The sequence below is a fragment of the Salvelinus namaycush genome, chromosome 1 (assembly GCF_016432855.1).
Source record: "Salvelinus namaycush isolate Seneca chromosome 1, SaNama_1.0, whole genome shotgun sequence".
NCBI classification, from domain to species: Eukaryota; Metazoa; Chordata; class Actinopteri; order Salmoniformes; family Salmonidae; genus Salvelinus; species Salvelinus namaycush.
Genome location: NC_052307.1, coordinates 78,504,727 through 78,519,103, shown reverse-complemented (window position 1 = coordinate 78,519,103; position 14,377 = coordinate 78,504,727). Strand labels below are relative to the sequence as shown.

General features: G+C 46.9%; 1 protein-coding gene across 1 annotated transcript in view; it reads right to left on the bottom strand.

Annotated features, from left to right (window-relative positions):
* Positions 1 to 14,377, bottom strand: part of elp4 (elongator acetyltransferase complex subunit 4) — a 91,099-nt gene that overhangs the window by 36,272 nt on the left and 40,450 nt on the right. The window lies entirely within an intron of this gene.

Sequence of the window (14,377 nt, the reverse complement as noted above, 5' to 3'; positions counted from 1 at the left end):
CGTTCCTGGGCTTTGACTCTCCTGCTCCAGATCAACATTCCACCTTTGAACCGCTCCGACTTCGGCCGTTTGTGCCCATGATGACAATTTCTCCTTTCCTCTTAGGAGGGAAAACTATTAGGGGGCGGGCACAGGGGTGGAGGGGATCACTTTTTTGGCAAGTTCCATTCTCTCCGCTAACGTGTTAATTAGGCACAACTTAAAAACACAGACAACGTAACTTACTCCAGTTGTAATAGATGGATTCATTGGTTTGTTCATATTCTGCATTGGAAGTCCAGTTACCCAGCAGACGTAACAGCCCACGTTACCCAGCAGACGTAACAGCCCACGTTACCCAGCAGACGTAACAGCCCACGTTACCCTAACAGACGTAACAGCCCACGTTACCCTAACAGACGTAACAGCCCACGTTACCCTAACAGACGTAACAGCCCACGTTACCCAAACAGACGTAACAGCCCACGTTACCCTAACAGCCCACGTTACCCAGCAGACGTAACAGCCCACGTTACCCTAACAGACGTAACAGCCCACGTTACCCTAACAGATGTAACAGCCCACGTTACCCTAACAGACGTAACAGCCCACGTTACCCAGCAGACGTAACAGCCCACGTTACCCAAACAGACGTAACAGCCCACGTTACCCAAACAGACGTAACAGCCCACGTTACCCAAACAGACGTAACAGCCCACGTTACCCTAACAGATGTAACAGCCCACGTTACCCTAACAGCCCACGTTACCCTAACAGATGTAACAGCCCACGTTACCCTAACAGACGTAACAGCCCACGTTACCCTAACAGCCCACGTTACCCAGCAGACGTAACAGCCCACGTTACCCAGCAGACGTAACAGCCCACGTTACCCAAACAGACGTAACAGCCCACGTTACCCAAACAGACGTAACAGCCCACGTTACCCAAACAGATGTAACAGCCCACGTTACCCAAACAGACGTAACAGCCCACGTTACCCGAACAGACGTAACAGCCCACGTTACCCAAACAGATGTAACAGCCCACGTTACCCTAACAGACGTAACAGCCCACGTTACCCTAACAGCCCACGTTACCCAGCAGACGTAACAGCCCACGTTACCCAGCAGACGTAACAGCCCACGTTACCCTAACAGACGTAACAGCCCACGTTACCCAGCAGACGTAACAGCACACGTTACCCAGCAAACCACAGACCAGGGGACTCAAACAGGTCGTTCGCCAGCTACCACGCAGCCCACATATGAGTAGCTCACCAAACAATTCTCAAAGTACATGCAATTATCACATGTTCCACTGCAAATTGTTATAAATAAAAGCTCCCAGCTACTATCTAATCAACGCAACAATGACATTATCCCACCCCTGGTTAGCCACTATTGGCTTAAAAAGCCAAACCTAACAATATTTGCCAATCAATTTCCAGCCCGTCTGTCTGGGTGGTGCGCGTGCTTGTCCATCACTCCGTGTGTAGCCTGTCGATGTGACAACCATCTTGTGGGTTGACAGAAATACTTCCCCCAAAACCGTCTCAATTAAATGTTAACTGCAAAGTAGGCTTACCTGGCAGAAGTAGATCATGAGGAAGTAAACTTTGCCATGAAATGAGCAGCAGCAGTACAGAACCATCACATTAGACTCACATTCCTCACTCTATAGATGCACAATTAAAAGGGCCAGAGGTGCGATTAAAGGGTTATTACACCATAAAAATGTTAGTTTTCTTCCAGACCTAAAAAATAATAAAGGTCTTCAGATGTGATGTAAACATTCACATGGACTCAGAAAATCACATTTAGTTGTTTCTCTATGAACAATTGTAATTTTGAAAGTGAAAAACCAAACAAATCTAAAACCAGGAAAAATAAAACAGAGAACATAATTATGGAAAAAAAACAGAACTTTGGTGGGGAAAAAATATATGAACCATTATTTTAACAGGTATATTGACAGAAAACATAGTGCACTACTTTCTCTTGTACACTAATGACCCAGGGAAGAGTTGCAGAGGAGAGAAGAAAGGTTTTTTTTTTTGCCTTAGAAAATAGTAATAAACCTTTCCATTTCCCAAAGACACTTAGACACAATGTAAAAGCACCAGCAGGGTTCTACAGTAGCTACTAGTCACTACCATTATGCTAATTTAGGGGTCTTTATGAGATAGCCTCATCCCCTGTCTCCCAGCATCACTACACCACACACACAACCCCCCCCCAATCAACCAACCACCCTCCCTGGTTGTTGTACTTGTACTCTCATCCTAATCCGAGTTGAAGATCGCTATGATCGTTTAATCTGGTCTGAATCGGGCTAGCCCAATGTAATGTAATGGATGGTGCGCACTAGACGCGCCCTGTTAAGGGTTCACTGCTCACCGCTGCAACAGCTTCACTTCCAGGGCCAGCTCAGGCAGACCACAGCCTTACACAGTCTGGCAGGAGGGCAGCACATACGTCTTACTAGGTTATTATCCCACCATCTTGTTTTCATATCTGCTGCTCGTGAGAAGTTTGTTTTGTGTTGGAGGCTGGATGTAGGGTAGCATGTCTGGCAACATTCCTGTCTCATCCTCTATCTGGAGTTTGACTGGTCTAGACTACAACAAACACTAATACTGCTGCTCCCTTGTCGGGGGAAGACGGTAAGTGATGTACACTACCATCCAAAAGTTTGGACACCTATTCATTCAAGTCTTTTTAATTTTTTAAAACTATTTTCTACATTGTAGAATAATAGTGAAGACATCAAAACTATGAAATAACACATACGGAATCATGTAGTAACCACTAAAAGTGTTAAATAAATCTAAATATATTTTATATTTGAGATTCTTCAAAGTAGCCACCCTTCGCCTTGATGACAGCTTTGCACACTCTTGAAATGCTCAACCAGCTGTCTTCAAGGTAAAGGGTGGCTACTTTGAAAAATCTAAAATATAACATATTTTGATTTGTTTGACACTTTTTTGGTTACTACATGATTCCATATGTGTTATTTCATAGTTTTGATGTCTTCACTGTTATTCTACAATGTAGAAAATAGTAAAAATAAATAAAAACCCTTGAATGAGTAGGTGTGTCCAAACTTTTGACTGGTACTGTAGATAAAAGAGTTGTGTTCTACCCAATGTCATCGCTCTCAATGTCACCTCTAAACTTGAAAATGTTCCCTGACAGGATCAACAACCCTCCCCCCTCCCCATCAGTCTATCCATAATCCAAATATCCATCATGTACATCTAATGTGTTTTTGGTCAATTAGAGCCCTCTAGCCATACTGACTTCCTGGAATGTTGGGATTCCAAAGACTCACCCACTTAGCAGAGGACTTAGAGCTGATGGCCATTTCACTTCACTGTCCTAGTCAGCAGACACATTACATGCTACTCAGGAAGTGTTACATGTAGACACTCTTACACAGTCTTACCTAAACCCTGTAAGGCACAGTCTCTCTCATGCAAACACAATGGCAGAATACTGTACATAAAAACCTCATATACACGGACATGGACAGACAGATATTACACACATACACACTGCATTCAGAAAGTATTCAGACCACTTTCTACACATTTTGTTATGTTACAACTTTATCTGAACATTTTCTTAAAACAATTTCATAAATCGACACACAATACCCCATAATGACAAAGCAAAAACAGGTCCTGACTAGTCTCCCAGTCCCCGCCGCTGAAAAACATCCCCACAGCATGATGCTGCCACCACCATGCTTCACTGTAGGGATGGTACCAGGTTTCCTCCAGAAGTGACGCTTGGCATTCAGGCCAAAGAGTTCCATCTTGGTTTCATCAGACCAGAGAATCTTGTTTCTCATGGTCAGAGTCCTTTAGGTGCCTTTTGGCAAACTCCAAGCGGGCTGTCCTGCCTTTTATTGAGGAGTGGCTTCCGTCTGGCCACTCTACCATAAAGGTCTGATTGGTGGAGTACTGCAGAGATGGTTGTCCTTCTGGAAGGTTCTCCCATCTCCACAGAGGAACTCTGGAGCTCTGTCAGAGTGACCATTGGGTTCTTGGTCACCTCCCTGACCAAGATCCTTCTCCCTCGATTGCTCAGTTTGGCCGGGCGGCCAGCTCTAAGAAGAGTCTTGGTGGTTCCAAACTTCTTCCGTTTAAGAATGATGGAGGCCACTGTGTTCTTGGGGACCTTTAATGCTGCATAAATATTTTGTTACCCTTCCCCAGATCTGTGCATCGACACAACCCTGTCTCGGAGATCTACGGACAATTCCTTTGACCTCATGGCTTGGTTTTTGCTCTGACATGCACTGTCAACTGTGAGACCATATATAGACAGGTGTGTTTCTTTCTAAATCATGCCCAATCAATTGAATGTACCACAGGTGGACAACAATCAAGTTGTAGAAACATCTCAAGTATGATCAATGGAAACAGGATGCACCTGAGCTCAATTTCGAGTATCATAGTAAAGGGTCTGAATACTTATGCAAATAAGGTATCTGTTTTTTATTGTTAATACATTTGCAAAAATGTCTAAAAAACTGTTTTTGCTTTGTCATTATGGGGTATTGTGTGGAGATTGATATTGAAATATTTTGTTATTTAATCAATTTTAGAATAAGGCTGTAACGTAACAAAATGTGGAAAAGGGGAAGGGGTCTGAACACTTTTCGAATGCACTGTATATCAGAATACTGTATATAAAAACCTACTGCATAATAAAAGCAGATGGGAGAATATTCACACCATACATCCAATTGGTAAGTATTCAGCTGAGGGGTCCGATCGCGTGCCACGGACTCACCTACAACACGACAGGGCCTGTGTGCTTCGAGGTAGAGGAAGAGTATGAATTATTTATGTGGACTATTTTTCAAGGAGTCCGTTCCGATCCGATTGTGACTCCCAAGACAGGCTATAGTTCCTTTGGCAGATGTGTTGGCCATGTGACGAGTCCTTGTAGTTTTCATGTAGGGTATTGTAGTTTTAAATAGTCTGGCTACTGCGATTTTGATCACTAACCACGTGTCCATCCACAGTTTCTATGTAAAATCATCACGTATATAAAATCAAATCACGACAGCTGTGATGGAAACAGGAAGTTTCGGTACAATTTTATAAATGCAGACAGATCATTTTTTTGTTCGACATGGTGGGATCTTTTTGTGTCTGTGAACTTAATTATGCGTGGAATGGCGGTGGAAACGCCTTTATGAGCAAATATTGATCCAATAACCATCATATCGAAGTAAACTTGGAGTCACACGATTATATGGTGTGTGGTCCTCCCATTACGACTGGGGAACCCATGCAGTTTATTAGGCTACAGATGAAACTCACAGGCTGGTGAAAGAGCACGATGATCTTGATACTCCTTTTCAATACATATCAAGAGTCTTATTCTGGTGACATGATGATCAATGCTTGACTGCCGCTTGACAAATAAAAATATTCTCGCTATTATCCAGAATAATCTCATCACGTAGACTAGCCTACCCAAACTGTATCTGCTGGCTAGAGCGCTTGTGCCAAGACCAGAGTGGGTACATTGGCTATTTAACGCAACAGGTTTTGTGACAAAACTATCCGTAGAGTTCAAAATGGATGGAAATGCATTGAACTTTAGATTTGAATTCGGTAGATGAAAACTTGGGCGATAAAGTACATGTTATGTGCACTACGTCATCCTGCACAGCCTTTTATCTACCAGAAGTCAATTTGATGGAAACATCTCTGGTGGGAAAATGCCCATATTGTTTTCATGCAGATTTTTAGAATATCTACATGAAAATGTGTAATCAATTGGATGGAAACCTAGCTGGTGTTTTATTTACTTCCTGTGTCTTGGCTGGACTACATTGTACTGTAAATGTCATACAGTGTGTACTCTATTGGAGTCAATATTGAATGACCCAGTTCTACAGTACAGTCTATAAGGCTCAGCTCTCCTCAATGGGAGCTTTACTACTACCACCATGCATAACCTAACACACATGCATAGAAACACACAGATAGGTACTCAGACATGGAATACAAACAAACTCAAACATTCACTAAGTCTCCCTCCCTCTCTCTGTTTAGAGCCTCTGAGGAGCCCTCATTTTTAATTAGACCTGACCTCAAAATCACTTAACAGCTCCTCTCTGTTTCCACCTCACCCCCCTCTTCTCCATCCCCATCCCTCACCCCCTCTTCTCCTCCCCCATCCCTCAGCTCCGCCCATCACATATGTCCATTAACACTCCTCCCTCGGCACCCACAGCCTTATACAGGGGGGCGGGGGTAGAGGGGTGGGGGGCAGAGCATGTGAGCGGAGCAGAGCAAGGAGCAGAGCGTGCCCAATTTGACTGGAGTGTGGAGGGAGTTTCCCCAAAGGCTGGAGCGTAGGCCATTAGCGCTCACTTCCTCAAGGCATGCCCAGGCCCAGCATGCATTTGTAGTCTACTTGTGTGCTGCTATAGCCTCTTGCTTTAGCTACTGTCATGGAGTTCACTAAATATTTTCATTAAGAAACTGATAAAACACACAGGTGCTAAAACAAGGTGACTTACAAACATGAGGACCAAGAGCAAGAGAGGGAGTGTGGTGATGTAGTGTCCACAACTAAAGAATCATTGTGGAATCTGAAAAGACACATCCAAAAAGCATGATGGTGTACTTACTACGTAGACATGCTAACAGAAAGGAAGGAGGTGGGTAGCTAGCTAAGTGTCATTGTAGCAAAGTATTTATAAACACAAAATCAGATCTCTTAAAAGTTTCGTTCATTTTCGTTTTATTATCTATTCAATAGGCCATCATTGATTTTGGTCCAATAGGCCTGGCATATTACCTCTTTCAAGGAGCTTTCCGTTTTGATAGGGTTATTTGACCTAAAATCCTTTAGGCCTACCTACAGAAAGAAAACGAACAACTACGCATCCTTCCCAGCCCGACAAGAGCGGCCCGAAGGGTGTTTAGCATCCCCTGCTCTAAAAATTCATTCAAAAGGCACTGAGCAAAATAAGATATTTTTTTGTTTAATTTCTATTTCATTTTAAGTAAGTCACAGGCTATATGGGCAATTTATAGACTATAATGATTTAATACAACAAAATGTTTAAATGTTGAGAGCTTAATGTCCCTGCCAGTCTATTGTGTCACACTTGTAAATGCTTCATAATGTATTTATTTTGTAGGCTAACGCCTTGAAATAACATAGCCTAAATAATTCATTTTCGTTCCTTCGTAGACTTCATGTCTGGCTCCTGACCTATTAGAGTGTTTATATGCTGTTTAATATGACATGTAGCCTATTTGAAATGATGAGAGTCACCTTTTCCTGTTGTTTATTAAAATACTTTTCATTCAAATCATATGGTTTGGTTTCAATACCTCAAAACCAAACGGTATGTCCAGGTAGTCACAACAGATGGGTGTTGGTTAAACTGTGATTTTAATGGAGCTATTTGGAGCGTCAGTTTGGTTTCCTGTGAGTGAGGAGAGGTTGGAAAGGACGTGGAGCGTCAGTTTGGTTTCCTGTGAGTGAGGAGAGGTTGGAAAGGACGTGGAGCATCAGTTTAGTTTCCTGTGAGTGAGGAGAGGTTGGAAAGGACGTGGAGCGTCAGTTTGGTTTCCTGTGAGTGAGGAGAGGTTGGAAAGGACGTGGAGCGTCAGTTTGGTTTCCTGTGAGTGAGGAGAGGTTGGAAAGGACGTGGAGCGTCAGTTTGGTTTCCTGTGAGTGAGGAGAGGTTGGAAAGGACGTGGAGCGTCAGTTTGGTTTCCTGTGAGTGAGGAGAGGTTGGAAAGGACGTGGAGCGTCAGTTTGGTTTCCTCTGAGTGAGGAGAGGTTGGAAAGGACGTGGAGCGCCAGTTTGGTTTCCTGTGAGTGAGGAGAGGTTGGAAAGGACGTGGAGCGTCAGTTTGGTTTCCTGTGAGTGAGGAGAGGTTGGAAAGGACGTGGAGCGTCAGTTTGGTTTCCTGTGAGTGAGGAGAGGTTGGAAAGGACGTGGAGCGCCAGTTTGGTTTCCTGTGAGTGAGGAGAGGTTGGAAAGGACGTGGAGCGTCAGTTTGGTTTCCTGTGAGTGAGGAGAGGTTGGAAAGGACGTGGAGCGTCAGTTTGGTTTCCTGTGAGTGAGGAGAGGTTGGAAAGGACGTGGAGCGTCAGTTTGGTTTCCTGTGAGTGAGGAGAGGTTGGAAAGGACGTGGAGCGTCAGTTTGGTTTCCTGTGAGTGAGGAGAGGTTGGAAAGGACGTGGAGCGTCAGTTTGGTTTCCTGTGAGTGAGGAGAGGTTGGAAAGGACGTGGAGCGTCAGTTTGGTTTCCTGTGAGTGAGGAGAGGTTGGAAAGGACGTGGAGCTCCGGAGTGGTATGCAACCACCGCTCCATGAGCTGGATTTCCGAACGCTCAACGCCGCTCACATACTCTGGTGAGGTACTCTGGTGCGGGGTAGACCAATAAGGCGTTGTCTTGAAGACGTTTTGAGGACACGCTATGAGACATTAGCCTGCTCTCCCACACCTCTGGGGTCCACCGTCTCATCTTCAGCTTCCTCTCATCACCACTCCACTTATTACTCCTCATCCCTTTCTGTCCTCTCTGCTCTCGTCTTCCACCCTCATCCCTTTCTGTCATCTCTGTCCTCTCGTCTTCCACCCTCATCCCTTTCTGTCCTCTCATCTTCCATTCCTGGACATTAACCCACATCTTCCTCCTTTACTTTCCCTTTCATCCTCTTCTTTCTCAACTTCAATTTTTCCTCTGGTTCCCCGTAATCTCCCCCTCTCCTCTCGCTCACTTCCTTCTATAGTCTGGAAAATAACCAAACTAAAACTAAAAAACCCTCTTCCACTGTTACTCCTCCACACCTAGCTGACAGACAGACATCACAGAGGATCTGCCTGTCTCACCTCTCTAAGAGGGGACTCATTTGACACAAATCCCCTAGTCTCATACTACAGCTGACCCCTGACCTCTTACCCCGCCATGGCACCCCAGTACCCCACCGGGGGGTTATCCATCAGTCTGAGGGGTCACAGCAGGGTAAGAGGACTTCATTGGGTAAGTCTCACATTCTACAGAGCTTCGTCAGGTGAGGTGAGCAGCCTTCATTGTGAAACTGAATGACTGACAAGTGTGTGAGCGTGTGTCTAGTATGAGTAAAGTATGACTGAGAATGCACACTATTTGTAGGTGTGTTTGTTTTTGTCTGTGTCAGTGTGTAAATATGTATCTGCATGTCACACCACAAGTGTGTGTGAGTGCGTGTGTCAATCTGGTCTTAACACCTAGCCATCTACCTGCTCAGACATGGGTTAATTCTGCCCTAAGGCATTGTGGGTAATGACCGTTCGTCAACTGACACCTGAACTTTTCAGGACTACAATGGAAGCCACGGCAACCTTATCACGGAACCTGTCTCTCCACCATGACAACGAGTGTCTGTCAGTCTGTCCAGACTAGGGGTTATGTTTCAGTTCATATAGGGTTTAGCTATAGGGTCGACATCAGGGCTGGGGTCAATTGCTTTCAATTCACTCAATTTAGGTAGTAAACTAAAATCCAGTTTACTTACTGAATTGAAATACAATTGATCCCAACTCTACATAGGGTTTAGGAAGTACTGGACTAATAGACCCAGTCACAGAGGTTAGCAGGTCCACTCATATAAAGACAATGGTATGGTAAAGACGGCAGGATCTTGTCTTGGTATACAAGGGATCATTGTTTGGCATGGTGGTGTACTGTATCTCTCTGTGTGAACATAAAACCACATTTCCGCGTTCCTGAAGTGCAAGCTGGTTGAAACGTGAGTTGCGGTTTCTAACGTTACTCAGAGCTCCTTTGCTTTGTGAGGTCGTTATGACGTGTCGCTGTTGCTATCCTGTCTGATCTAGAGCTGTCAATCACCTGTCAGCGTTGTCCATCAGAAACTAAGAGCGAGAGAAAAATAGAAAGGAAAGAGAGAAGGACAGCATGAGAGAGAGACACCACTAGAGAGAGACACCACTAGAGAGAGACAGATGAATAGTTGAAGGTAGAGAAGGAGAGACACCACTAGAGAGATAGACAGATGAATAGTTGAAGGTAGAGAAGGAGAGACACCACTAGAGAGATAGACAGATGAATAGTTGAAGGTAGAGAAGGAGACACCACTAGAGAGATAGACAGATGAATAGGTGAAGGTAGAGAAGGAGAGACACCACTAGAGATATAGACAGATGAATAGTTGAAGGTAGAGAAGGAGAGACACCACTAGAGAGATAGACAGATGAATAGTTGAAGGTAGAAAAGGAGAGACACCACTAGAGAGATAGACAGATGAATAGTTGAAGGTAGAGAAGGAGAGACACCACTAGAGAGAGACAGATGAATAGTTGAAGGTAGAGAAGGAGACACCACTAGAGAGATAGACAGATGAATAGTTGAAGGTAGAGAAGGAGAGACACCACTAGAGAGATAGACAGATGAATAGTTGAAGGTAGAGAAGGAGAGACCACTAGAGAGAGAGACAGATGAATAGTTGAAGGTAGAGAAGGAGAGACACCACTAGAGAGATAGACAGATGAATAGTTGAAGGTAGAGAAGGAGAGACACCACTAGAGAGATAGACAGATGAATAGGTGAAGGTAGAGAAGGAGAGACACCACTAGAGAGATAGACAGATGAATAGTTGAAGGTAGAGAAGGAGAGACACCACTAGAGAGATAGACAGATGAATAGTTGAAGGTAGAGAAGGAGAGACACCACTAGAGATAGACAGATGAATAGTTGAAGGTAGAGAAGGAGAGACACCACTAGAGAGATAGACAGATGAATAGTTGAAGGTAGAGAAGGAGAGACACCACTAGAGAGATAGACAGATGAATAGTTGAAGGTAGAGAAGGAGACACCACTAGAGATAGACAGATGAATAGTTGAAGGTAGAGAAGGAGAGACACAGATGAATAGTTGAAGGTAGAGAAGGAGAGACGCCACTAGAGATATAGACAGATGAATAGTTGAAGGTAGAGAAGGAGAGACACCACTAGAGAGATAGACAGATGAATAGTTGAAGGTAGAAAAGGAGAGACACCACTAGAGAGATAGACAGATGAATAGTTGAAGGTAGAGAAGGAGAGACGCCACTTGAGAGATAGACAGATGAATTGTTGAAGGTAGAGAAGGAGAGACACCACTTGAGAGATAGACAGATGAATAATTGAAGGAGAGTGACGGAGGGAGAGAGAGACACAGATGAATAGTTGAAGGAGAGTGACGGAGGGAGAGAGAGACAGAGATGCAGGTAGAGAAAGAGGCTGAGCTGCCGCCCGGGGCGGACGTGTTCTGGAGTGATTAGTTGGCTTGGTGTGGGACGTCACACAGGGCTGGGAGGGAATCTCATCGCTATCTCACATGCCAATCAACATCCCTCTGGGACAGTTGTCCAACGGGTCACAGCCACGCCGAGACACGCAGACGGAACGCAAAGGTAAACACACACACGCACACACCTGGGGTGAGGCAGTGACTCAGCAGAAATAACCACCGCACTCCCACCATGCATTACCCAGAATGCCAAGCGCCAATCACAGCATGGAGAGCGTGCAGAGCATTACGTAACAATGGGACAACGGCTGATTGCATGTGAGGTCCAGGCTGTATCACAACCGGCTGTGATTGGGAGGCGCACAATTGTCCCAGTGTCGTACTTGTTTGGCCGGTGTAGGCCGTCATTGTAAATAAGAATTTGTTCTTAACTGACTTGCCTATTTAAATAAAAGTTAAATAAATGTTTGATTGGTTTGATGGGCGACTGGTGACGTCATGAGAGATACTCTGGAAATTCCCTCCACACACAATACAGATCACCACCAGGGAATTTGATTGGCATTTCATATCGTGTGCTCACTTATGTCAACATGTGTTGTAGCCAGTTTGACCTGACCTCTTTCCTCTCCCTCTCTTTTCTACTCCATGTCTTACTTTTATTAAGAGTGCTGCCTGTCATTCCCAAGACAACCCCACACAAAGCCTGTCCCTCAGACAGCATGCAGCAGTACAACACCAGTCCCACGACGCTCAGGGAGGAGCCCAGCAGACATACAGATCCACTAAGGAGGGGAATTAAAAGCCTGTCCCTCAGACAGTATACAGCAGTACAACACCAGTCCCACGACGCTCAGGGAGGAGCCCAGCAGACATACAGATCCACTAAGGAGGGGAATTAAAAGGCTGTCCCTCAGACAGTATGCAGCAGTACAACACCAGTCCCACGACGCTCAGGGAGGAGCCCAGCAGACATACAGATCCACTAAGGAGGGGAATTAAAAGGCTGTCCCTCAGACAGCATGCAGCAGTACAACACCAGTCCCACGACGCTCAGGGAGGAGCCCAGCAGACATACAGATCCACTAAGGAGGGGAATTAAAAGGCTGTCCCTCAGACAGTATGCAGCAGTACAACACCAGTCCCACGACGCTTAGGGAGGAGCCCAGCAGACATACAGATCCACTAAGGAGGGGAATTAAAAGGCTGTCCCTCAGACAGTATGCAGCAGTACAACACCAGTCCCACGACGCTCAGGGAGGAGCCCAGCAGACATACAGATCCACTAAGGAGGGGAATTAAAAGGCTGTCCCTCAGACAGCATGCAGCAGTACAACACCAGTCCCACGACGCTCAGGGAGGAGCCCAGCAGACATACAGATCCACTAAGGAGGGGAATTAAAAGGCTGTCCCTCAGACAGTATACAGCAGTACAACACCAGTCCCACGACGCTCAGGGAGGAGCCCAGCAGACATACAGATCCACTAAGGAGGGGAATTAAAAGCCTGTCCCTCAGACAGCATGCAGCAGTACAACACCAGTCCCACGACGCTCAGGGAGGAGCCCAGCAGACATACAGATCCACTAAGGAGGGGAATTAAAAGCCTGTCCCTCAGACAGCATGCAGCAGTACAACACCAGTCCCACGACGCTCAGGGAGGAGCCCAGCAGACATACAGATCCACTAAGGAGGGGAATTAAAAGCCTGTCCCTCAGACAGCATGCAGCAGTACAACACCAGTCCCACGACGCTCAGGGAGGAGCCCAGCAGACATACAGATCCACTAAGGAGGGGAATTAAAAGCCTGTCCCTCAGACAGCATGCAGCAGTACAACACCAGTCCCACGACGCTCAGGGAGGAGCCCAGCAGACATACAGATCCACTAAGGAGGGGAATTAAAAGGCTGTCCCTCAGACAGCATGCAGCAGTACAACACCAGTCCCACGACGCTCAGGGAGGAGCCCAGCAGACATACAGATCCACTAAGGAGGGGAATTAAAAGGCTGTCCCTCAGACAGCATGCAGCAGTACAACACCAGTCCCACGACGCTCAGGGAGGAGCCCAGCAGACATACAGATCCACTAAGGAGGGGAATTAAAAGGCCGTTCAGAATAACCACCGTGTCTTTTATGGACCTTATCAATCTACAATGGAGAGGAGAGGAGAGAGGGAGGTGAGGGGAGGAGAGGGCTTTCAGAGGGAGGAGAGGAGAGGAGAGGGGGAGGTGAGGGGAGGAGAGAGGGAGGTGAGGGGAGGAGAGAGGGCTTTCAGAGGGAGGAGAGGGGAGGTGAGGGGAGGAAGAGGGGGTGAGGGGAGGAGAGAGGGCTTTCAGAGGGAGGAGAGGAGAGGAGAGGGGGAGGTGAGGGGAGGAGAGAGGGAGGTGAGGGGAGGAGAGAGGGCTTTCAGAGGGAGGAGAGGGGAGGTGAGGGGAGGAAGAGGGGGTGAGGGGAGGAGAGAGGGCTTTCAGAGGGAGGAGAGGAGAGGAGAGGGGGAGGTGAGGGGAGGAGAGAGGGAGGTGAGGGGAGGAGAGAGGGCTTTCAGAGGGAGGAGAGGGGAGGAGAGGGGGAGGTGAGGGGAGGAGAGAGGGAGGTGAGGGGAGGAGAGAGGGCTTTCAGAGGGAGGAGAGGGGGAGGTGAGGGGAGGAGAGAGGGCTTTCAGAGGGAGGAGAGAGGAGGAGAGGGGGAGGTGAGGGGAGGAAGAGGGGGTGAGGGGAGGAGAGAGGGAGGTGAGGGGAGGAGAGAGGGAGGTGAGGGGAGGAGAGAGGGAGAAGAGGGGAGGAGAGAGGGAGAAGAGGGGAGGAGAGAGGGAGAAGAGGGGAGGAAGAGGGGGTGAGGGGAGGAGAGAGGGAGGTGAGGGGAGGAGAGAGGGAGGTGAGGGGAGGAGAGGGGGAGGTGAGGGGAGGAGAGAGGGAGAAGAGGGGAGGAGAGGGGGAGGTGAGGGGAGGAAGAGGGGGTGAGGGGAGGAGAGAGGGAGGTGAGGGGAGGAGAGAGGGAGGTGAGGGGAGGAGAGGGGGAGGTGAGGGGAGGAGAGAGGGAGAAGAGGGGAGGAGAGGGGGAGGTGAGGGGAGGAAGAGGGGGTGAGGGGAGGAGAGAGGGAGGTGAGGGGAG